Here is a 23,796-nt window from a genome sequence, read left to right as displayed (position 1 = left end):
AGGTGATCGAGAAGATAGAATATTAACCGGAGGCATATCTCGTATACATCGGAAAAAATGTTGTGTCCTGGAGATTGAAGAAACAATCTACTATGGCCAGATCAAGTACCAAAGCTGAGTATAAAGCACTTGCAAATGCAACTGCTGAAGTTTTGTGGGTTCAATCATTATTAGGTGAACTTAGAGTTTCATCTGAATCCATACCAACATTATAGTGCAAGAAGTTGGGTGCTACATATCCGTCAGCAAATGCTATGTTTCATGCGTGGATGAAACACATTGAGATTGACTACCATTTGAGCACTCAGGATACAATTTGTTGACAGTGATCATCAACTAGCTGATTCTCTAACCAAACCACTTTCAAAATCTGGTTTTTCTTTTCTCAGGGACAAAATCAGCATCATTTGCATCGTCGATGATCTTGGGGGTGTATTGGCGAGTTTTACTCGCCATCTATTTGCCGCGTCAGCGAATCAACGGTGAATAGGATTTAGTATAAGATTAGACTATTAATAAATGGACACATACCCTATACACATTAAGAGATTTAATGGCTAGGACTGAATATAGAAAAATATAGACAGCTAGGATTCAATAGAGATAGGAGACAGATAGATGGCAAGGATTCAACATAGATGGGAAACAGATAGGCAGTTAGGCTCCAATATAATATAGCTGTTACAACTTGTTATTACAGTCAGGATTGTTCTAACAGATTCATGTATATATTGTTATTTCAAAGGTACTCTATATAACAACACATATGTATTCTTTTCTATGCCTCAAATACAACGATCGTAACTATCTTTCTTCTTGTCTTCTTGCGCATTCCATTATTTGTCTTCTCCCCTACCTCTTCTTCTCAACATTCTCTCATTTCTTCTTTCCACGCTCACGCGCAAAGCTCAACCAAACTCAACTCAATGGACTTATGATATGTGGCAGGCACCCAAATGGAGGTTCTTATCTCACCTCATACACCATACCACATCTCTAATTCCACATTCGTCTTTGCTGGCTAAACTTTATTCTAAGACCAATGCCAGAATCATAAACAAGCCTCAAGTAAAGATAAAAATGGAAAAGATGAGGGTTAGAAATGTTTTAGAAACCAATTTCAGGATGTGTAATAGTCTTGTTCTGCAGCGGCTGAATTCAAGATTTGTAGTTATTCATTCCTTATGTTCATATTCAAAATTCCACGACAATTTTAATTAGAAATATCCAATTGGACCAACATAATGGTAACCTTTTTTCCACTCCAATGGGATTCATGATTTATTCACCGTGAAGAATTAACCAAATACGCGCATATGAACTTTAGCTTCTAAAGGGAAAAAAGAGATGGCTTTTTATCTCGCGCTATTGGCTGTGAGGACATAGAAAAGAAAGAAACATTGGGGCATATAAATAATAATTATTTTTCTTTTAGCTTGCTTGTGTGCAAAGTATGTTTCGCCATTTTGTTCAATCAGATTGAGATTTGTATTCATTCCTCGAGAAAGCTTTCTTACATCTCATCATTGAACATTATTATTTTCTAAGAGCCAAATGCCCACGTCATTGCAGTTAAATTTACTAGGGGTATATCCGCACTTCTGTTAGCATACAGAAACTATGAATCTTGATCTCAGTGTGAAGAAAATGGGACATTTTTTGTTACAATATAAAAAACATGTGAACATATTTTTCCATTGAACTAATTTCCGTCATGGATCGCTGAACAAAAGTAACATTGGGCTTCATATACTTTGAAAAATCGTATGATAAACGAATGAAAAAAAAAGAAGAGATAAGATAAAAGAAAATCAAATTGTAAATGCTCTACTAAGAGCGGTGTGTACGGGCTTTGACGTTCTGCTCAATTATTGTCAGCTGGATTTATAAGCACCCACCCTATTGTAGATTTAGACTTCCAACACACCACATAGCAATATAAATACGCATCCCTATGGTATTTCCTATTTACCGCAGACCTTCCTCCAACGAAGACCAACCTCTTGAAGATGGCCAGCTCAATGCAGAGTGATGTTCCCTTTGCGGCTGTCTTCGCCATTGCGATGCTAGTTCTGTGCAGCTTCCCTGTGGAAGCAAGACAGATGAACATGTACGAAGGCCCTGGTTGTACTCGGTGTTGGTTCCCCTATGTTGGAAACTAGCTCTCTCACTTATGCAACTCACACGGAAAACGGAATCACAAATACTCACTCTCTTGATCTCACACATAGGAAAAAAATATATTTTCACTTTTTTGATCCCACATAGAGAAAGAAAGATTAATCTCTTGGTGTCTTCATCTCACACAGAGAAACAAGACAAAAGAACACTTTGAGAGAGGAAGAAAGCAGCTGATGCACACAACATACTACAACAAATGAATTCTGACATATTTATAGGCATTCTCGTATAACTGTCTATGGACTCAAACTCAGCATCACCACACACCTGTCCAAGGGCTTTGTCCTCTAAGGCACTCAGCCTTGTACTCCGAAAACCCATCTCTCGCCTCCACATCTTCCTATAGACTACTGATCCTTGCCGTCTTACTATATTCCATGACCAATTTAAACATCAACCCCTAAAATACCAGATTCAATGTTAACTCTCCAAGACTCCCCGTAATCTTGACACTCCACACTCACAGCAACCTTGAGTGATCCTCTATGATGGCCAGTAGGAGAGCAGATTCATGCTCATGTCCTGTATCTATCGGATTGACTCTTTCATCTGATTTGTCCTCGTTTTTTTCACTTAGTTAGTACGCTGCATAATGTCCATATCATTGACAATTATAACACTTTACCTTTGAACTGTGACGGGGCTTGTACTTATCATCTTTATCTCATCCATTGGTTCCGCGACCTCGACTTCTTCCGCGGCGATGTTTTTCATCACGCCTTACAAGAAGTGCTTGCTCGTCTTCCACCATGTCTTGTTATTGAATCTTGTATTCTTGCACCATCAATGATCCCACCAGCTCCTCAAGTGAGATTGACTTGATGTCGCAAAACTGCTCTACTGCCATTGTGACATTGTCAAAATTCTCCGGCATTGCTTGCAGCAACCTTTCAAGGATGTCGCCTTTTGTGAGTATCGATTTAATATTTCACATATCCAACACAATCCTGGATAATTCTCCAACAAAATCCACAACAAAATTATCCTTACCCATCTTTAGGTCCTCGTTCTCTCGCTTCAACGCATGAATGTGAGCTTGCATTACTCTGTCAACACCAATGTTAATCACTCGAAGAGTTCCCCATGTCTCTGTTGAGATTTTGTCTTCATCACGCTGAAGTTACAGATCTTCAGAAATAGTTCCAAAAATGGTCACCATAGCAAGATGACCCTTCGTCCTTGGCACATCATCCTTGATGAGGGCATCCCACAACCCATACACCTCGAGCAATATCTTCATCCTCTTCGCCCATTAAGGATAGTTCGTCTTAGAAGGAGTAGGAAAGATCCCCAACGTACCCGTCGCTCAGGGCACTCCCACGTTGGCTTCGTCTACGTCCACACAGGACCCTTCACCAACCTCCTATACAGGCATTGCTCCTCATCTCGGCATCAGCACGTCTATCAGACCACAAACATTGCTCTGTTACCACTTGTTGGAACCTAGCTCTCTCACTTCAGTAATTTGCACATAGAAGGGAAGCACAAACACTCATTCTTTTGATCTCACACACAATAAAAGATAATTCACTTTCTTGATCTCACGCATAGAAGGTAATATTGAGCTATCACTTTCTTGATCGCACACAGAGAAACAAGAAGAAACAACACACTGAGAGATGAAGGAGCCATAACTGCCTATGGATCATACTACAAAAAATGAATTCAGACATTTTATTGGCTTCCTCCCATAACTGCATATGGATTCAAACTCAGCATGAGCACACACATGTCCAAGGACTTGGTCCTCCAAGACACCCAATCTTGAGCTCTTGCCTCCTATAGACCACTGTTCCCGTCTGACTGATCATATTCCATGACCTATTCAAACATCAACCCCTCGCGTAAATGATTCAAGATTAACTCTTCAACACCCTTATGGGATAGCCAATGCTGCAACATGGCCAGAAGGAGAACTACGATCCGAGATGGGATTGTGTCCTCAAGAGCAGCATAGAGTGCACAAAAAATTTCCCCTTCAAGAGCGTCAAGTAGACTGGCACAACACCCTGCACACTTATAACTCCCCAAATCATGATAACCTGTCACCTGTTATTAAAATAAATTATTATAGTTATATACGTTGATTGATCAAATACATTTGAATTATTATATTTAAAAGTCTTATCAGATAAATTAATCATATCAATCCTCATATATTCATAAAGCACTGGTTTATTTATTAAACTCAATTGAAAATAGATTAGATTATCGAATTTTTACGATTAATGACATTAATATCATTGATTGGTGGATATTCATAAGTGGAGGCCTTCATAAAAAAAATTAATTTTAACCCAACATGAAAGACTCTGATCCCTTTGTTCTTGCTCGTCCTTAAAAACAATATTTGCCTTTCGTACGAGTAACTACTTACGTGTTCTTTCATTAAAAAAAAACTATGCAGCATCTAAATAGCAATATGTACATTGAAAACATTTAATCTTTCAATATTAGTGTTTTTCTTTGCACATAACACCATGAGCATTGGCATATTATTATCAAATAACAAAAATCACATGCTTTAAAGATGGGCTTGGATACACATGATGGGCTATAAATATTCTATGGTCAAATTATGATATAAAAAGCTATCATATTGAGGCCCATAAGATAATCAAGACTCGTTCTATATAAGCAAAATTATGGCTGTAGAACTGTCTTTTTGAATACCAGAACCTTTAATAACCTAACTTCTTAAGTGCACAATTTTAGAGCTAAAGACCTGCTTTCCCGTCTAGTGGTCTCATGGCCATGATGAGTGAAAATAGGGATGTTAATTTTAGTGTCATTGTAGCTTTAACTTGTACTAATCAACTAAATTTTATAATTATAGGAAACTCACTCAAATGTAATGAAGGAGATAGGTCATCGCCGCAGGACTGGCCTTTAAAAGTTGAATTATTTATTAAGGAGAACAAAAAATGATAATGCAGATAGTGTAGGTGGGAGGTAATATTTAATGGCTGAGATAACTAAGATAATATGTAATGTGATGAAAAGTCAATGGTGAGAGAGAAACCTAGAGAAAGACAGAGAAAATAAAGATATCGTTTGTATCTTTATATATATATTCAAGCTAATGAAGAAGTTGGATGTTTGAAATGAGTTAATGCTACTATCAGTGAGGGTGATGTTAGTGTAGGTAGTGGAAGAAGTATAGAATATTAGAGAGATATATAGAATAATTAAATACTATTAAGAGGATTTAGGAGGTTGCATATTTAACCAATAGTAAGGTATACTTAAGATAGGAGATGGATGAAATAATGATGCATGTTAAAATTTAACTATGTAGTGATTAAGATTTTATGTTAATATGATGTAAGAAGTTAAGTAATTAAAATATTTGGTCTTTTAAGAGGTAAGAACAAGAAGAATAAATAAGAAAGGAAGTATTACTTATGATTAAGGTAATAAGGAGTTATATTGATTAATATGTAGATGAATTAGATACAGAAATACTTATATACCCTAAAAGTTTAAACTTAAGAGCCTTAGGTAAGAGAATCGGGATTATCAGGATTATCTACTGTATATTAATTAGATATAGAAATAGACAGCTATTGAATCTAGTTTAATTAACCATATAGATAAAGAGAGAAAGGTAAATAGAAGATAGAGGGACTAATAATATTGGTAATAAAGAGTGAATATTTATAGTAACATATGATGAATAACTTGATATTAGTAGATTACAGCTTACATTACTGTAATATTTAATATATAGGTATCTGTATTGTATCTTTAAATTTTTTTACATATTTTATGAGTTGAAATTCTGGAGGAAATAGTGAAGATTGTGTAGAGTGCCCAATGCCTGTGTTGGTGATCTAGACGAGGGGTAGGAGCACCAATCTCTGACCCCTAACCTCCGCCTCCGTGCCAGTACATAGCCCAGATAAACATGGAGATAATATTGACAAAATCATCACAAAGTGCCTTTCGAATGTATAATTGGATGCCACCTTTTTGGGCTCATCGGGGCAGAATTCTATATATATGAGGCCCTTTCCTCCTTTGGAACCCAAAGTTTCACCCCAGAGTTACTCTATTTTAATCCCATAACAAAAAACTCAGTCTAATTAGTTACATACCCTTACAAACCTCTTGCTTCAAGCATATTTGTTTCCACCCATAAAGAGTTAGTCTAACCTCTTGCTTGAAAGGAAGGAATAATCTTTACTCTTTTTCTGATATTTTCAAGTACATTAGGGTATTTATATTTCCATGGAAAACTACTACAATCATGTTTGTAAAATTCATAAATTTAAAAATACTTTTAGGTTAGCATAAACAGAAAGGGATAGAAATTTTGGAAAAGAACTCAACCTGATAGCTATTCTTAAATCACAGGGCTGACAACGAACAAATAGTGAGAAATATATATACTCTTGTCAACTTAATATACTAACTACTAAATATGATAAACCACTTCGAAAAAAAATGCTATTTTAATATTTAAAATTGTTTTCAAAAATATTAATACAGCACTCTGTTTTAAAATTAAATTTTGTGTCTTCCATATTAGCAGTGAGTGCCTTCGATTTGATAACCTAAAAAATATTATTTTGTATTGATAATAGTGTATGGAATTTCATTTCTTGGTGTGTTCTTATTTCGTGTTTATTTATTACAAGGTTTATTGACAAATACAACATATCCAACAACCACCTAATACTTTCTAGCAATTCTTCTAAGAATGTGTGTTTATGGCTATCCGACCGATGCATATCTATTAATGAGTGTTTTTCAATTTTTCAGTTAACTGTGATTTTGTGCTAAGTATCTAAATTTTCAATATTACAGATATGACATAAATATCTATTGGGGTAGTGTTTTTAATATTTTCACTGATGTGATTTTGAAATTCTTCGGATGTGTTATGGCATAATGATTCTTCATGTGTATATATATATATACCCGTGGACTGTCGCTGTTGTGAATATAGTTTTTATAGAGGGTTTATTAAAAAACTTTGTTTTTGTCCCAGTTATACTCATGGTGGTAGTTGATATATTTTCTTTCATTGTCCTTGCACTTAAATATTTTGTGTATTAATATAGAGATGAAATAATAAAGGGTGGCATGCACTTGTCCATTCAAATAGAGTTGGTAAAACCGGGTGTTTAAACTTATATTTACTACATCATCTCTAAAAAAAACATAAGCTTGAAAATATTTCAAAAACTGAACGCTAGCTCTTCAGGAATAGCCAGGACATCAAATGATAACACCCCATTGTCAAATCAAAAACACAATTTCCTATATTTTGTAAAATAGTTGTGAAATACATAGTAATGTTTGATGACTTCCTTATGTGAAACTTAAAATTATAGACCATGTTAATGTTCTCTTAATATATTTATGATGGAATATGATTGAAAATTATATATTATATGATTGAATATTTATAAATGTTTCATAAAATATTTAATACAATATTGTGTTTTCAAATCAAAAATTAAACTTCATAACCTTGATAACAGTATTTTTTATGCATTCCTCGTTTTAAATTTTTACTGGCTTATGTATATGTAATAATTAGGATACTATTTATTTTGTTGATATTTATTGATCATCAGTTTTATTGGGAAATACAGCATACAATAGTGCTGAATGAAATTGGCATTCTAGTGTGTCTAGGAGTATGTATGAATGGTTGTCTTTGTGAAGTATATTAAGAATGTTGTCTTGGATTCTCTATTAACTATTTAATTTTGTTATATACAAAAAACTTCAGTATTTAGTTAATAAAAAGTCTCTTTTGGCATCATCTTTCAAATTTATTAATATTACTTGGCAATTCTCCATATTGTTTATCGTAGAATGAGTTCAATAAATTAAATTTAATTCCTAAATGAAGATAATAATATACTATCACATTTGCGAGTGAAGGCCTTTATAAATAGATACTTTTCCACCTTGCCTTGTGGTCCCATATGCTGATATATTTATAACCTGACATCCATAGCCTATAATCTGATGGTTTTCTCAGTCAGATATACATGCCCAGGAATGAGGCTGTTGGTAATTATATTCTGATAAATATCATACCAAAATTATCCTTTTCTTAGGTTTATAGGCAGTTACGTTTACATCTAAAGTAGTCACAATCTAACTGAAAGAAACCTGAAGTAAAGAAAACCCAAAAATCCTACTTTATATTACTTAACTATTATGTATCACTGTCTCAGGGAATATGTGCCTAAACTTTTAAATGCCAGGTATAGCATGACAGGTTCATTTATATATATATATTATAAAAATTTCAATTAACTATGGAAGTGAGGATACTTAGTCTCACGTTTTATGAATTAGTAATTTATACAAGGAAAAACTACAGAGACTTAAATTGACCCTTAACTGAGATTTCCTTAACAATATTAGTTTACAGGATTTAAAGGTGATAAAAAACATAGTTGGGTTGAATAGAATAATTGTTAAAAATTCAGGTTAATATTAAACACATCCCCAAAGACTATCAAATTGAGTTAACGTAAAGTAGATTGACCATTCTGATTCAAATTTTAAGTGATTGTATATTATGAGTTTACATCAAGTTTTCTGAACTAAATTTATTTCCTAACTAATGAAATATTTCCAGAAGCATTATTTATTAGATAAACAAAATAACTGACAGCAGTAATACTATAAAATATTTAAAATAAAAATGAAATATAAATCTTCGGTCCGCATCAAACTGATAACATTTAAAAGAATGATGAAGAAAAACATTGGCCACAGTAGGAACATATATCAAAAAATTTAGGTTAAAATACATAGTGTTAGTTAAATAGTCTACGTTCTGACTTGGCATAACAGCGGTGAATAGTTGAATAACATACTACCTCATATGAAAACTAAACTTGACTTGAATGCAAAATTTTGGTTATTATGAAATATTATACATTGCAAGAAGGTTTGCTCCATAGTACTAGGCTAAAAGTGGTATAGTACTGAACTGCAGTTCTTCAATATTTTACCTTATGGTTTAATTGTATATGTAATAACATGAAGTTAATGGAATCACGACACGTAAAAATTTGAGTGTTCTATATGAAATATAGCATTAGCGGAGTTTGACAACGTGGTCTTATCATTGGCTTTACTGAGATGGCTCTCTATGATTAATGATATGAAAAAAAGAAAAAAACTGAATAATGAAGTAAAATGCAATCTTTAATTAATTTCTGCATAAATTTCATCTTCTGTTATTTAATACAGGATTCTTTCCAGCTAAGGATAATAAAAAACCCAAAGCCATCAAATATATAGTGTCTAGTTTGTATCTCGAATTTATAATTACCTGCTATGTCTTTAACAAGTCAGTAATTTAACTTAATTTTAATACTTTATTTGTCTAAATCCTCATTAATTCACTAACTGCGTAAACTCGTAGTTAGTAAGAATGAAATGGTATTGGATGGAATATATTGAGTTTTAAATAACAAGGTACAATGTTTGGATAGAATAAGAAAAACAATTTATAAGTAATATGAGCAGTTACACAGCCTGGCTAAAAATATATTATTTACCCCTATGCAAAATAAGTAGATATTTGTACAACTGTCAAATAAATAGTTGTATCCTGTGCATATAAACACTTGCATTGTTTGAATAAAACCTTAATACGAATCAAATAAATTAATATAGAAGGAAAAAAATTACAAACATTACCCACTTTTCTATATTTTATATAACATAAATGTATATTCTTTTAGGTGTTTTATATTTTTATGGTTTAGATGCTGAAAATTCATTTTAAGATACTAACGGAAGAAAATATTTTCATCTTGTTGATTAAGCACATGACACCCATAATTATCTAATAATGTACTATATTTCAAGTGCCCCGTAAAGAAACAATACAAGTTATAATTTCAATGTTTCACTATTTCTGTAGTAAAATTCTATTTGTAAAAAAAAAATTGTATTTAGCACGGATATTTTCAGATTACTTGATATTAATAAAGGAAGAAAAACAAGTGAAATTTAATACAGTACATGTGGGATTGATAAAATGGACAACATATTTCAACTATGAATATTCCCCAAAAAAAAATTTATTTCTATACAGACAGAGTTATACATAAAACTAAGTCATCTTTATAATATTCAATAATGATAGTCATCATGGTTGATTTTTTCAAGTACGAAATAAGGATGTTTTTCTATTTCTATAATTATCTAGATGATATCCAGTTTTTCAAGAATTCTCATTATTCCATGGTCCATCCCTTACCTCTGATATTCATATGTGTAAAATAAAATAATTATGGAACTATAGTTTTGTAATTTATTCAGGATCTATGTCAGAAATCTTCCCCTTCTCCACTAATTTTGAGATTTGTAAGTTGTTGTAAAACTATCCGTTGTCCAAATAATATTTATTGCCCTTCGCATTGGACTAACACTTCACTTTTTCACCTTGGCATCTTATCCATATAATGATTTGAATGATGGCCTGTGTAGCATTCGTGGATGTATTCCATGACTGTGTGTATTATGGCCATCCTTTAAGCGTTCAATGTTTAAAGAGAGGTCTGAACTCAGCTCTTCAAAATAGGGATGGTGAAAGCAAGCTAAAAGTGATTGTTCGGGTGTTATGGATAGTTTTAAAAAGAATGCAATATTATTATACCCGTACATCCATACATCAGAAGCTGATGATTTTTGCTCAAGCAGCTGGAGGACCATGTGTAAGCATGAGGCTATTAGCAATCATATTCAGACTATATTCATAAAAAATTGTTTCTATTTTTAGACCTATATATGCTTAATTTATTTATAAATAAGGATGTTGAATTTTCTTTGCACTTTTGAAATAGCCTTTGACTATCTTTCTCATCAGATATGTGCCTAAATATCCTCGTATATCCATTAACTTAAACAGAACCACACAGAACAAAACCCGGAGTTACGAAACCATGACCCATATGGTAGCTATTATAGACGACTATCTCAAAGGATACGTGTATTAAATTTGAAAACCGACAAATTCCATCAGAGATACCTTAGGGTATATTACAAAAATCTAACTTAATTTGTGTTGTTGGGATATATGGCCTCGCATTCAATGAATAATGAGATAATCTAACTTAGTGTTCTATCAAAGTGTAGTGCAAGATAATTTGAAATATGATGAACATGTGATGGAAACTATTGAGACTAAGGTTCCCTATAAATATCCATGCAAATCTATTATTTATAAGTGTGTACTATCATAGAGAAATAAGTGCAGTACATGTATATTGGAATTTAATATTCATTTCAATAAATATATTTTTATGTTCTTCAAAAGATATAGTATACATTATACCTGATTTATTAAATAAATTAAATGAATATTGATAGCAAGCTGTATGTTTTTTTTTAATTATGGTAGTGTTAAATATATTATTTAACACATAATATTGAATTTCTTCACACAATTTTCAATTGTCCCTGTAGGTATTTTTTAAACGAGTTAAAAACCTCTATAGAAAAATGATAAAAATTGTACTTCAAAAAACCGAGGATGAGTTTCTTCATGAAAACCATATACTTAATTTAGAGTAGTGTTGTTTATGGAAATTAATCCAAGAAAATTTACAAAATATTCGAAAACTATTGTTATGAGCATTGACCATTTCTCGATTTGTGCGTGTCATCCTTGCGCAGGGGCCATGCTAATCTTCTCTGTATCGTTCTAATTTTATCGGATGTCCCCGAAGGGGCTTAGGAGCATTGAAATCACCTTTTATTATCCAAACGAATCAAGCGGTATTTAAAAATTATAGTTGATAAAAGTGAAACAGATATATATATTGAAATTTGTTTTCTATTCTAAACTACTTTTGGTTTCATTGGTGTTTCATAAACAAATTAGTCAACTTAGCCCCATTTATGGAAGATCTTACGTCCAGTAGTGCCCGTCCCCTCTTCACAGTTACATAAACCATAATGTGATTGTGGTGTATATAAAGTAGATGGAGTTTTCTATTGTGCCCAGTTTTCAAACAGAGAGGCACTATATCGTTACTTCCGTACTGGATTTTATTTCAAATAATACATGTAAATATATTTTTCCCTTGATAATATTGTAAATGTATCTGTCTCTCAATTCACATATTTGACCTGGTGCGGATCCATAAATTATAATTTTTTTTGTCAGTGTTGTTCCATTCAGTTTTCATTAGTTTATCTCCGTCCAAAGACACGCCTGGTTTTACTTAAAATTATTGTTCATACATTTTACCCATTGCTCGTGACTATGCAGTGTATATATTTGACGATAAAAATAACTAATTTTGAGTTAAAACTCCGAGCCAACATTATAGGCGGTTTTGCTTAAAACAAACCGTATCTTGACAGAAGAACATGACCATTTTACAAAGAATTTATCTTGAATATACTAACCAAGTACCGTGTATATTTAAAATTGGACAACAATTAGTATTTGAAATATGAGCGTCGACATATAAAACGCTGAAACTTTGTCCACTCCGATGGGATTCATGAACAATTCATCTGAGGAATTCACCAGACTGCCCGGTATTATCTTCAGCTTCCCAAGGGGAAAAAGGATTGCTTTTTATCTGGTGCAATAAGTTGCGAAGACACATGGAGAAAGCAACGTTCGAACGTATAAATAATAGCGATTTCTCTTTTACTTGCCGCTTGTGGTCCAAAATATTTTGCCCTATTGTTCAGACTCACTTCGACTTCTTAAATTCATTCTACAATAAACCTTTCTTCCGTGCAAACACACACCTGGCTTTTATTTTAAATCTTTGTTCATACATTTTACCCAGTGCTGGTGACTGTACAGTGTACATATTTGACGTTAAAGATAGCCAATTTCGCATTAAAATTCCCGGTCGACATTTGGGCGGTTTTTGCTAAAAAGAAATCGTACTTGACAGGAAGAATATGAACAATTTATTATGAATATAGCTTGAATATACAAACCAAGTACTGTGTATATGTACAATTGGACCACAATTAGTATTTGAAATATCAAGATGGACGTAAAGAATACTAACACTTTTTTCCACTACGATGGGATTCATGAACAACTCACCGTGAGGAATTAACCAGACTGGGCGACGTTATCTTCAGCTACCCAGGGGGAAAAAAATTGCTTCTTATCTGGTGCAATAAGTTGCGAGGACACAGAGAGAAAGAAACATTCGGACTTGTAAATAATAGCGATTTCTGTTTGACTTACAGCTAAACGGCCATGTCATGTGATTCGCGGTTGAATTGACTTTAAATCTTAGGGAAACCATAATCTTTACATACAATATAAAAAATTGTGAGCATATTTTGCCGTTGAACTGATTTCCGCCGTTGATCGCTGTACAAAAGTATAACTTTGCTCCCCATATCTTCCGAAATATCTTTGAATACGCCGACGAACAAAATACGAGAAACCAGATAAACAAGACAAATTTGTATACGCTCTACTAAGACCCGTGTGCACGGGGTTTGGCGTTCTGGTCAATTATTAAGCGCTCAAAATATCGGCACGCCGTTGAAAATTAGGACTTTGGAGGACAATAACACTATAAATACACATCGCCACACGGGTACATTTACCACAAACCTTCTTCCCACAAAGACCCATCTTTCAGAAAGATGGCCTGCTCAAGAAAGAGTGTCGTTGCCTTAGCGGCTGTCTTTGCCGTTGCGATGCTGGTTCTGTGCAGCTCTCCTGCAGAGGCGAGCCAGCTGAACATGTACGAAGGCCCTAATTGTACTGGGCGTTGGGTCCCCTGCTGGGATCGCCAGTGCTGCAACGTGATATACACGGGAAGCTACCGCTTCTACTACAACGACGGATGGCCGGCCTACCTCTACAAGTACAAGGAGAACTGCGATGGGAGATGGGATGCCGTCCTCAGGAGCACCGTTGACTGCACCAACAACTTCCTCTTCAAGAGTGTCAAGCAGACCGACACATATCCCTGAATAACCTGATACGTTTTCCTTTTATCAAGAATGTGACTTCGTCAAATAAGACATGAATCCTCGTGTCCTGATTGAATAGACATGAAGGCTAGTAACTGCTTAATATTGATCCGAATCACTACTCTACAGCTGGAAATTTATTTTGGTTTGTGCCATTTTGGACCTGCCCTTCCCTCTTTCGGTTTAACTACTTAAATTTTATGCTGCTTTTAATCTTAATTCGAAGTTTATCTAGAAGTATTGCTCCGAGAACCAGCTTGACCACAACAGCCATATCCAATAGGATCGCAAGAAGCAGAATATATAATAAGAGAGGAAATAGTTGAGCTAAATGGGTAGGTTATTGCTCAAATTTCTGTCTCCCTAAGACTTTCCGAGCACATGTCTCTTCGTCCTCTATGAGTGGACCCATGAATTACAACAATCATGGGGGATTTGGATATGCCCTTTGGACATAACTCTTATCTATTCCACTAATAATGCGTAGTCCGCATAGATCCTAATTTTTAAAGACGACTCAACTTTGAATCCCAGCAACACTAGTCATTAATATCTTTTCCGTCTTATTTTGGTCCTGCTTTTTATTTGGTTTGCTCTCTGTACCGTACCTGTTACCGAGGTGCAAGTAAACCCATGATTCCCCAACGGACGGTTTCGGTTCGGCATGGGTTTATCCGGATCTGTGTCCAATATTCATTAATCAGATATCGCGATAACGGTTATCCAACAAATCAATAAACGCGAACTATAACGATCATGGGTATTGATAACCGATTAAGCTTTTGGGGTGGATAACAACTAACGATAACTGATATCGTTAAGTAAATAACAATACCAGATACCCGGATGCCGTGAAAAAAATGATACCAGATACCGAGATCTCCCTCTCTCTTGGTCTCTGTCTTCCTCTCTCTCTCTCTATGTTATTGTTTATCCCAGTCTTTTTCATCTAGATTGCTTTATTTTTTAAAATAGGAATTGTATCCTGATTCTGTACACATGATTTGTAAAAACGTGAATAATACCAAAATATTTGTTTCCGCAGATGATAAGTGATTCTTCACTAATCCATAAAATAACAATTATTCACATCAGTACTATTTTCGGAAGAATCTCTCAGATTACAAGTAAATAATATTCACAATTGCAAAATATTCGGAGGTGTGCCCCAGAAAATATGGAGGGGTGAAAATTGGAATATAATTAGAAATCTAAACATAGGTTCCTTGGTTGGGAAAAACTAGAGATAAATGTATCATAATCCAAGGATGATCCACTGCTGGGACGTTATACGGGAGGACATTTAGACACTAGAAGATGCTAACGCACTTTCCATGGACGAATCGGCAGCTCCCCATCTTGTAATTCCAATGTCTAGGTATAAAGTTAAACAAGAAGTCGTACTTATAAAGCTAAAAGCTGACATAGGTTTGTTCGACTCACCTCTCCATGAAACTCAGATATATCCGACATACTTATCTGTTTCGCATCATTGTGACTTTTTTTAATTCACAATTTTGGTTTTATTTGAGATGCTTTGGGAGCAATACGCTTCGATAGAGATGTAAGAAATGATAACAGGACATGGAGAATATCGAGTCGACCAAGATAAGAGTTCATCCCACGGATTAGTTCGACCAAGATAAGCGTAAAGAGATCTTCCCCAAAAGTCGAAAGATTGACTGTCAGAAAGAATGTCCAGGATTAAGCTTTTCTATGCGAATTTCTCGCTGTTGTTCCAAACGAACTTTTATCTTTCAGTGTAGTACTCGCTATTAAGAGCCCCGCGCTGAATAAGGGCTATCTTCCTTATTATTCTTTAAGTGTTTGTACTTCTGTCAATGTCAACCCAGTTTTAACATTATGCTGGTCGAGCTTATTAGGTCCAATGGTGGGTTCCACTTTGGACCGTATTATGGTGAATCACGAATGAAACATTTCAAGGTCTATTTAAATGCATTCAGACCTGTTCATTCTATGGTGGTCTCGATCATTGAACGTAATTCTTCTGGTGGTCTCTGCTTTGCGGGCGGCAGCCAAGTCCCGCCAGATATATCAAAGTCAAAGTTCTTTGCAGTTCAATTTGGTTTTATTTGATGGTAGACAGTTGAGCTTCCAGATGCAATCGGAAACGTATATCCCAGCGGAAAAGAGCGAATAGATATCAACATCCTCAGCAACGAAATTGATGTCTGGTCGTCCGTGTTTTTCTTTGACGGTTGAATGTGATTCTACCAGAAATACCATACTATTAAACAATGAAGTTATTACGATAGGGCCAAAGACAATAAACTCAAAGAAATACTTGAAGTCATAACAATAATGTCAAAAAAAATACATGAAGTTATAACGATAATGTCAAAAAAATACATGTAGCTATAACGATAAGGTCAAAGACAATAGAGATGTAACTTAAAAATAATGACATATGAGATGAATGATATTAAGCCGGGGCGGTTGTTAGAAAATTTATTTTTTATTCTTAATTTAGAGAATATCTTTCGCATGAATGGGTCTTCAGAGAAACATAGAGGATCTCTACGGTGTTGTTCGTTCGTTCCATCGTTAGAATATAATATCCATCCTTTGAGCATCTATACTAACACGAATATTCTTTTATAAAGAACAAGTCGTGTTTGTGAAGTTTTAGACTACGGCGTGTGTATGGGGTTCGCTTATTTGGTCAACTTTTGGGAGCTAGAAATATCAACACGCCATCGGAGAACCAGCGAGATTTGCTCAGCCATCAGTATAAATCCTTTCTGCATCCACCACAACCTTTCATCAAAATCACATTTCTGCAGAAGATGGCCTGCTCGAGAAAGAGTGTCGTTGCCTTAGCGGCTGTCTTTGCCGTTGCGATGCTAGTCCTGTGCAGCTCTCCTGCAGAGGCGAGCCAGCTGAACATGTACGAAGGCCCTAATTGTACTGGGCGTTGGGTCCCCTGCTGGGATCGCCAGTGCTGCAACGTGATATACACGGGAAGCTACCGCTTCTACTACAACGACGGATGGCCGGCCTACCTCTACAAGTACAAGGAGAACTGCGATGGGAGATGGGATGCCGTCCTCAGGAGCAGCGTCGACTGCACAAACAACTTTATCTTCAAGAGCGTCAAGCAGACCGACACGGCTCCCTGAACTTGTCATATCTTTCTTTCGTTGAATTCTTCCAATAGTTTGACACTCTGCATCGAATAAGATTAGGCTACTGGCCCTTTGAAATATATTTATAGTGATGTATTTCTGTTCCATAGTTATTCTTTAATCGTCGAGATAAGAAACGCAAGTGTGTCCATGAACTGAAACTTCCTTCTCAATATCACTCATTCGACTAGTGCCAGAAACCAATTACGAAGTCTCCATGGCCAAGCCTTGTGCTTCCTCTTACGATTTAATATTATGAAGACAATAATGTGGACAAAAGAGTTAAGAATATTACTATCCATCTGATTAGAAAGTATCATTTTGTTGATAAGAATATTACTATCACATACATCCATACAATCTGAGTCATCCTTATAATGTTCAATATTGAATGTCTGCATTGTATCCTTTTTAGTAAGAAATGAACGATGTATCTTTTTTTGGGATGCTAATCATTTTCATTGGATCACAACGATATAAGCTTTTCTATTTTTATAATGACCAAGAATTAAATTTGGTTAAAGTACTGTTTCTCCTTAGTGTATGTTCCACGTATTGTCCTTAATATTCAGATTAATAAAATAAAATCAAGAAAAAAATAGGGATCGTCTTATCACTCATTTTAACATATTCAATACCATAATTCTAAGTTGTCATCATTTCTCAATTGATTCTGGATCTATAACATAAATTGCCATTGTATCCCCTTATTTTGAGTTTCTCATGATTTTCAATGTAAATCATTCCCTAAACAATATTTCCTGACCCTCACACTGGACTCAGACCCTCTATTCAATTTTTGAATTTTGCACCGTGGATCACATGTTTTTACCCCGGGATTCAACCCCGTTAATATAACATGGTATCGACATTTTTCTGTATATCTAGGCCATAACCACGGGCTTGTATTAATCAATTATTTTCTTCAGTATAATTTTCTTAGCTAGAAAGTATTGTACGTAAGAAGATTTTTTATTAAAACAAGGAAGTGGAACAAACATTGTGATTACAGGTCTTTTAGTCACCCAGCGGAAGGATGTCCAAATCACTACATAAATATATAATGTCATTTATTCAAAATTTATGCTATTTTTAAAGAGTGTAATTCAAAAGAATAGAAGTCCAAATTGTTAGTTCAAGAAAAGTTCTATTTCGTGATGGACCTCAACGTCACACTATCATTTATTTAGTACCATCTCCTGATATGGTTTCCATTTATAGCTCTACATAGATTCACCTAGATCTCAGGCTTTTAACAAGCATATGAAATATCATTACAGATGCATATACTTTCAATATTGTTTGCATGAGTCGGAGTCCATCACTATCAAAATAAAAAATGGGCAGTACATTACTACGCATATAAATAAATCTTTATCAGAATTGGACAGCATATATCTTTCATTTTCTTTAAGATGTGCAGCATAGGGTTAGATCTCTATGTGACACCTAACACCCTCATATTAAGTTACAAACTGGGACTCACCAACCCACCTCATGCTCATAGTCCACTGTACTCACCTCAATGATAAAAAAAATACTTAAATACCTATTTATAATAGAGATTATAAATTCCATACATCATTATTACCAAAGACAATGAAAATATATAGATAAATACTAAGAGTCAAGAAACACCGTAATAGTTCATGGGAGATAATAACTAACTTTTATACGTATTTTCATGACGAATTTTATATCATTTGAAGATGTGTAAGTATGAAAGATTATGCATGAATTAGAGGCATGTATATGTAATTTATTACATGAATGATTTGAATAACCTGCATGCATAAATGATGATTACTAACACATTGAGATATGTGATATATAGGTATTGTATGGTACCCATTAAATAGAGTTGGCATAACATCTTTTAAAGTATGTAGAAAAGGCAAAGGTCTACTCATGCATTTAAGATAGTGATAAACTTAGCATTTGTGAAAGATAACATAAATATCCGACCTTAACTGACTTTGGGGTATATGCTGAGGATGGAGCTGTGCACTTATAATATAGGTGCCATCATTTACGAATACGGGTTACTTGTAACATTACAAGTGCATACTTCAGTTCAGTTTGTGAACATAAATCGTAGATGTACTTAATGATATGCAGTGGTAATTAAGCTCAACACAAGCATAAATAAAAAATACCATCCTGTATGATCGATGGTGCCAGTGTATATATGATGTATTTCCTAGTCAATACGGACATAATTACATTTTCTAAGACACATGGTTTTACCTTTTCTACAACACAACTCTAATCATAAAAGGAATGTGAATATGAAGACTTAGCCCTTGGTGATTGATATTTTTATACTCCCTTTGAACTGTAATTAAGGAAAAGGAGGTCAGAAGATGCTTACATAGCATACACCAAATGGCCCTTATTTGACATTTGTGAGACCCTCACAGCGAGAAATATTATTCATTGGTTGAGTTTAAATACATTAAATCATCCATTTTTTTTGACTTGCGATTACGTATGTTAATAAAGCAATGATTATCATCTTTACATATGCGTTTAAATATTCTGTTTATTGGAAAGGGGGAAATGAGTTTTCGTTATAACATTTGATTACATGAGTAGAGGTTTTATATTTGTATATGCAAATCAATTTATAAACTTAGCGTTTCAACATCCATATAATAAAACTCTTTTGCTCAAAAATTATTTTGAAGAGTTTACCACAACAATAATTTCATCACAAACTACTAAAATATGTAAATTTCAATTAACGTTAAAAATTTATCACCTAAAAATAAAATCCATTGTTTAATATAAAACTTAAACACTAAGTTTAAATACACAGAAATTAATACATTCACATATTGAGTTTTAAGGTAACAATATTGAGGTTTATCTAAACCACATCAGCGTATTACAATAAGTGAAAGAAATATGACCGGAAATGATCTACTTGTAATGATTTTACCGTATAATATGATTCTTTCAACTTCTCTTTCAGATGTGGCCAGAAAGAAGGCTCTAGGCGAGGAAGGGAAACGCAGTGGACCTCCATCAGCGCTGCCTTTCCTCCCTCTCCTCGACCGTTGGGCTTTTGTCTGTGCAACTCGCCTACGCGGCCTACAGCACGACGATCACGATCGAGGACCCACGACCAGCTTCCTCGACCCCGATCGAGGAGATCTGTCGCCGTGAATGAACAACCCAACCCAGACCGAGGGAGGTCGCCGACCGCGATGGAGGAACAGCAGTCAGCATCTTTGACCCCGATCTAGGAGGCTTGCCGTCGATAGCCGTCATCTTGACCCGATCCAGGAAGCCGACGATCGAGCGCCGGGTCGACTCCCTTGACCGGGCTACCTCCGGGGTTGCCGGTCCTACTGAGCGGGAAGGCCAGGGTGCACTTCCTTGAACCGAGACCCCGTGCCCCATCCCGACGCTGCAACGACACCGTTGGAGTGGTTTCCTGTCGTCCAAGAGCCTGTGTGTGATACCTTGTGACGGTGTCTGTCTTCTCCGATCTGCGCCGATGTGGCACACCGAATCACCCGGTCTACATCCGCACCAACCCGTTGCCACGGTGGATCCCCTTGCCGACGGACGGGGAAGTCTGGTTCCCTCGGTGCCCCATATTGCCGCCCCCTCTCCCTCCGCCGAATCCAGATTGCCCCCTCCAGCCGAGGCTGTCATACCTTGCCGGTCCCTTCTCCGGCATCTCTCACCATCGATATCACCCACGAGGTACGTCGTCCCTCTCTGCCCACCCGTCACATTATTCTCTGCAGTATAGTTTCTGATTGCCTCCACCGCGCTCAGGTTAGATATAGGTGAGGGAGGAAGGTTGAGCGTGAACTACGAAATCTTGAGCGTCTTCTCCGGTACGGGCCGAGCCCGCCCGTCACATGTGGGCCCCATCATATTGATTCCGTTTGGCGTCGCAGTTATTATGTCTCCTCTGACGAGGCTCGAGAGGTCACCCCTACCATCACCTAGTGATTCCATCGAGCTCGGATTGCGGTACCTCCTGCTAGTCGGCACTTGCACGGAGGACACCGAGGCGCATCACGCATTGCATCGTAGTTACATCCCTGTTTAGGATTTCCAGTCGAACGACGCCACCGTCATTGTCCGATACCACTATCATTCATCGGCACCGAACCATCATCTTCGGTATCGCTCAGACGACGTCCCGACGACATCTTGCATCATTCTCACTCATTCTCTTCTCAGTCTCTTGCTCTCTCTCTCTCCCTCTCACTGTCTGTATCTCTATCTCTGTCTTTCTCTCTCTATCTATCTCTCTCTGTCTCTTTTCCGTCTCTTGCTCTCTCTCCCTCTCACTGTCTTTATCTCTATCTCTGTCTCTCTTTCTCTTTCTGTTTCTCTCTCTGTCTTTCTTTCACCCTCTCCCTCACTTGCTCTCCCGTGTTCTCTCTCATTCACACTCTCTCTCTCATTTTAACTCTTTCTCTCTATCTCTCTCTGTGTCTCTGTCTGCGTCTCTTGTTCTCTTTCCCTCCATCTGTCTCTATCTCTATCTATCTTTCTCTGTTTCTATCTGTGTGTCTATCTCTCTGTATCTCTTTCTATCTCACTCGCTCTCCCTGTCTCTCTCATTCTCACTCACTCACTCTCTCTCTCTCTCTCTCTCTCTCTCTCTCTCTCTCTCTCTCTCTGTCTCTCTCTCTCTCTCTCTCTCTCTCTCTCTGTCTCTCTGTCTCTCTGTCTCTCTGTCTCTCTGTCTCTCTGTCTCTCTCTCTCTCTCTCTCTCTCTCTCTCTCTCTCTCTCTCTCTCTCTCTCTCTCTCTCTCTCTCTCTCTCTCTCTCTCTCTCTCTCTCTCTCTCTCTCTCTCTCTCTCTCTCTATTGCTATCTATCTCTATCTCTATCTCAATATATCTATCTTTCTCCTGCCTTCTCTAGCCGTCTCCTCCCCTGAATTGGATAGTGCGAGAAATTAATTTGGGAGTATGCCTACTATTTCCCAATCCATGTTGCATATCTTGCTGTATAATAATACTAATAATATCCATTACTTACTGTAACTTCTCCTCCCCATTATGATTTAATTACTGTAACTTCCCCCATCCTACTATTTCCCAATCCATGTTGCATATCTTGCTGTATAATAATACTAATAATATCCATTACTTAATTTCATTATGACATTACATGGTTTTATGTGTCCCATTATTGCTTCCCAATACTAGCCTGAGACATTTTATGGTATCACGCAGCTATCAACTTTATCATTGTACCATACAATAAATGTTTTCCTTTTTCTTAATACTTAACTCCTAGACTGTCTTTTTGTCATTTTTCTTCATTTTTGTCAACTAATAAGTTATTTTTGACATAAGCAGTGCCCATCGAGACAGCCTTAATCATCAATATATGTTTATGTAAGATTGATATATTGGATCAATGACACAAAATCTTAGATGCCTAGTTTCATTCATCAAGGCCCTTAATTTGATATACCTCAGCTGGCTTAATAACTCATACATAGAGGATCAATTCGTACACAACGCCGACACATATGTTAAGGGCATTTAAAGAGATAATAGGAAAAGACCAATACGAAAGACCTCACAAAAAAATCATGGAAAAAAATCGACATGCTGGCCCTCTTTTATTAGTGATGCTAACAACAGACAAAAGTGTATAATCCCTATTTGAAATAGAAGTAATAACTTCTTTCCTTTTCAAAATTAATTCTCATTTTCATAGTCTATCAGATAAATTCATTATCTGAATATTCAAACTATGGGTTATACTTCTATTATCGTAATATAATAATGGTCGAATATGAATCAAAATATAGGTCTAATGCTTGAATATTTAGACTTTTTGAAAATAAACTAATAGGATATTGTGTTTTCAAGTTAAAAAGGAAGTTTTATTTATTAATGGAATTTTTTTTCCAATTTCTACTCCGAATAACATTATTGTGCATACATTTCTTGTTATAAATCTCGACATGTTTATATACATGTATAAATAATGTTTATGTATGTTTTATTTTTTTATGTATATCTCAACAGTTATACTAAAAAATAACATATGAGAGCACTGACCAATCTTTCGTTCAGGAAAGTTTAATAAATTGTGGTATGTTTATTCAAGTGATCTATATTTACTCTGAGTTAACTATTTTCCAAAATTTCTTAATTTTTTTTCTGAATTACCAAACAAAGTACTATAGGCATCTTTTTAAATGTTTGCTGTTATATTAATTGGACATGTTCCACATGTTTTATGGCATAATGAATTTTCAAAAAATAGACTTTTTCACATGAGAACAATATTCCAATATTGTAAGGGCTCTGTACTCATTTACATGGGGTTTCTTCCGCTAATATATCTTACAACCTTACCGACATACCCTTTAAGCTGATGATTTTTCGTAATCAGATGGAGGTACATCTCTAAGCAAGAGGATGTTGGTTATTATATGCAGGCGACAATCTTACCAAAGTGAGCATATTTATAGATCTATATATGGTTCCTATTTTGATTAAAATTAAACACAACTCCCCTGA

At 35.5% G+C, this 23,796-nt stretch overlaps 1 long non-coding RNA gene and 1 other non-coding gene across 2 annotated transcripts; one reads left to right on the top strand and one right to left on the bottom strand.

Moving 5' to 3' along the window:
* Positions 1 to 11,798: 11,798 nt before the first annotated feature.
* LOC144705045 (U6 spliceosomal RNA) lies at positions 11,799 to 11,901 on the bottom strand. The gene has a single exon (XR_013581952.1). It is a non-coding gene; the product is annotated as a U6 spliceosomal RNA (small nuclear RNA).
* An 8,696-nt stretch (positions 11,902 to 20,597) lies between these two features.
* Positions 20,598 to 22,570, top strand: LOC144704463 (uncharacterized). Its single transcript, XR_013581818.1, has 2 exons — positions 20,598 to 20,996; positions 21,072 to 22,570. It is a non-coding gene; the product is annotated as an uncharacterized LOC144704463 (long non-coding RNA).
* The last annotated feature ends 1,226 nt before the right edge of the window (positions 22,571 to 23,796 follow it).

The sequence above is a fragment of the Wolffia australiana genome, chromosome 6 (assembly GCF_029677425.1).
Source record: "Wolffia australiana isolate 7733 chromosome 6, ASM2967742v1".
Taxonomy (NCBI): domain Eukaryota; kingdom Viridiplantae; phylum Streptophyta; class Magnoliopsida; order Alismatales; family Araceae; genus Wolffia; species Wolffia australiana.
The sequence above is the reverse complement of the archived record's forward strand: the minus strand, read 5'-3'. Positions and strand labels throughout refer to the sequence as shown.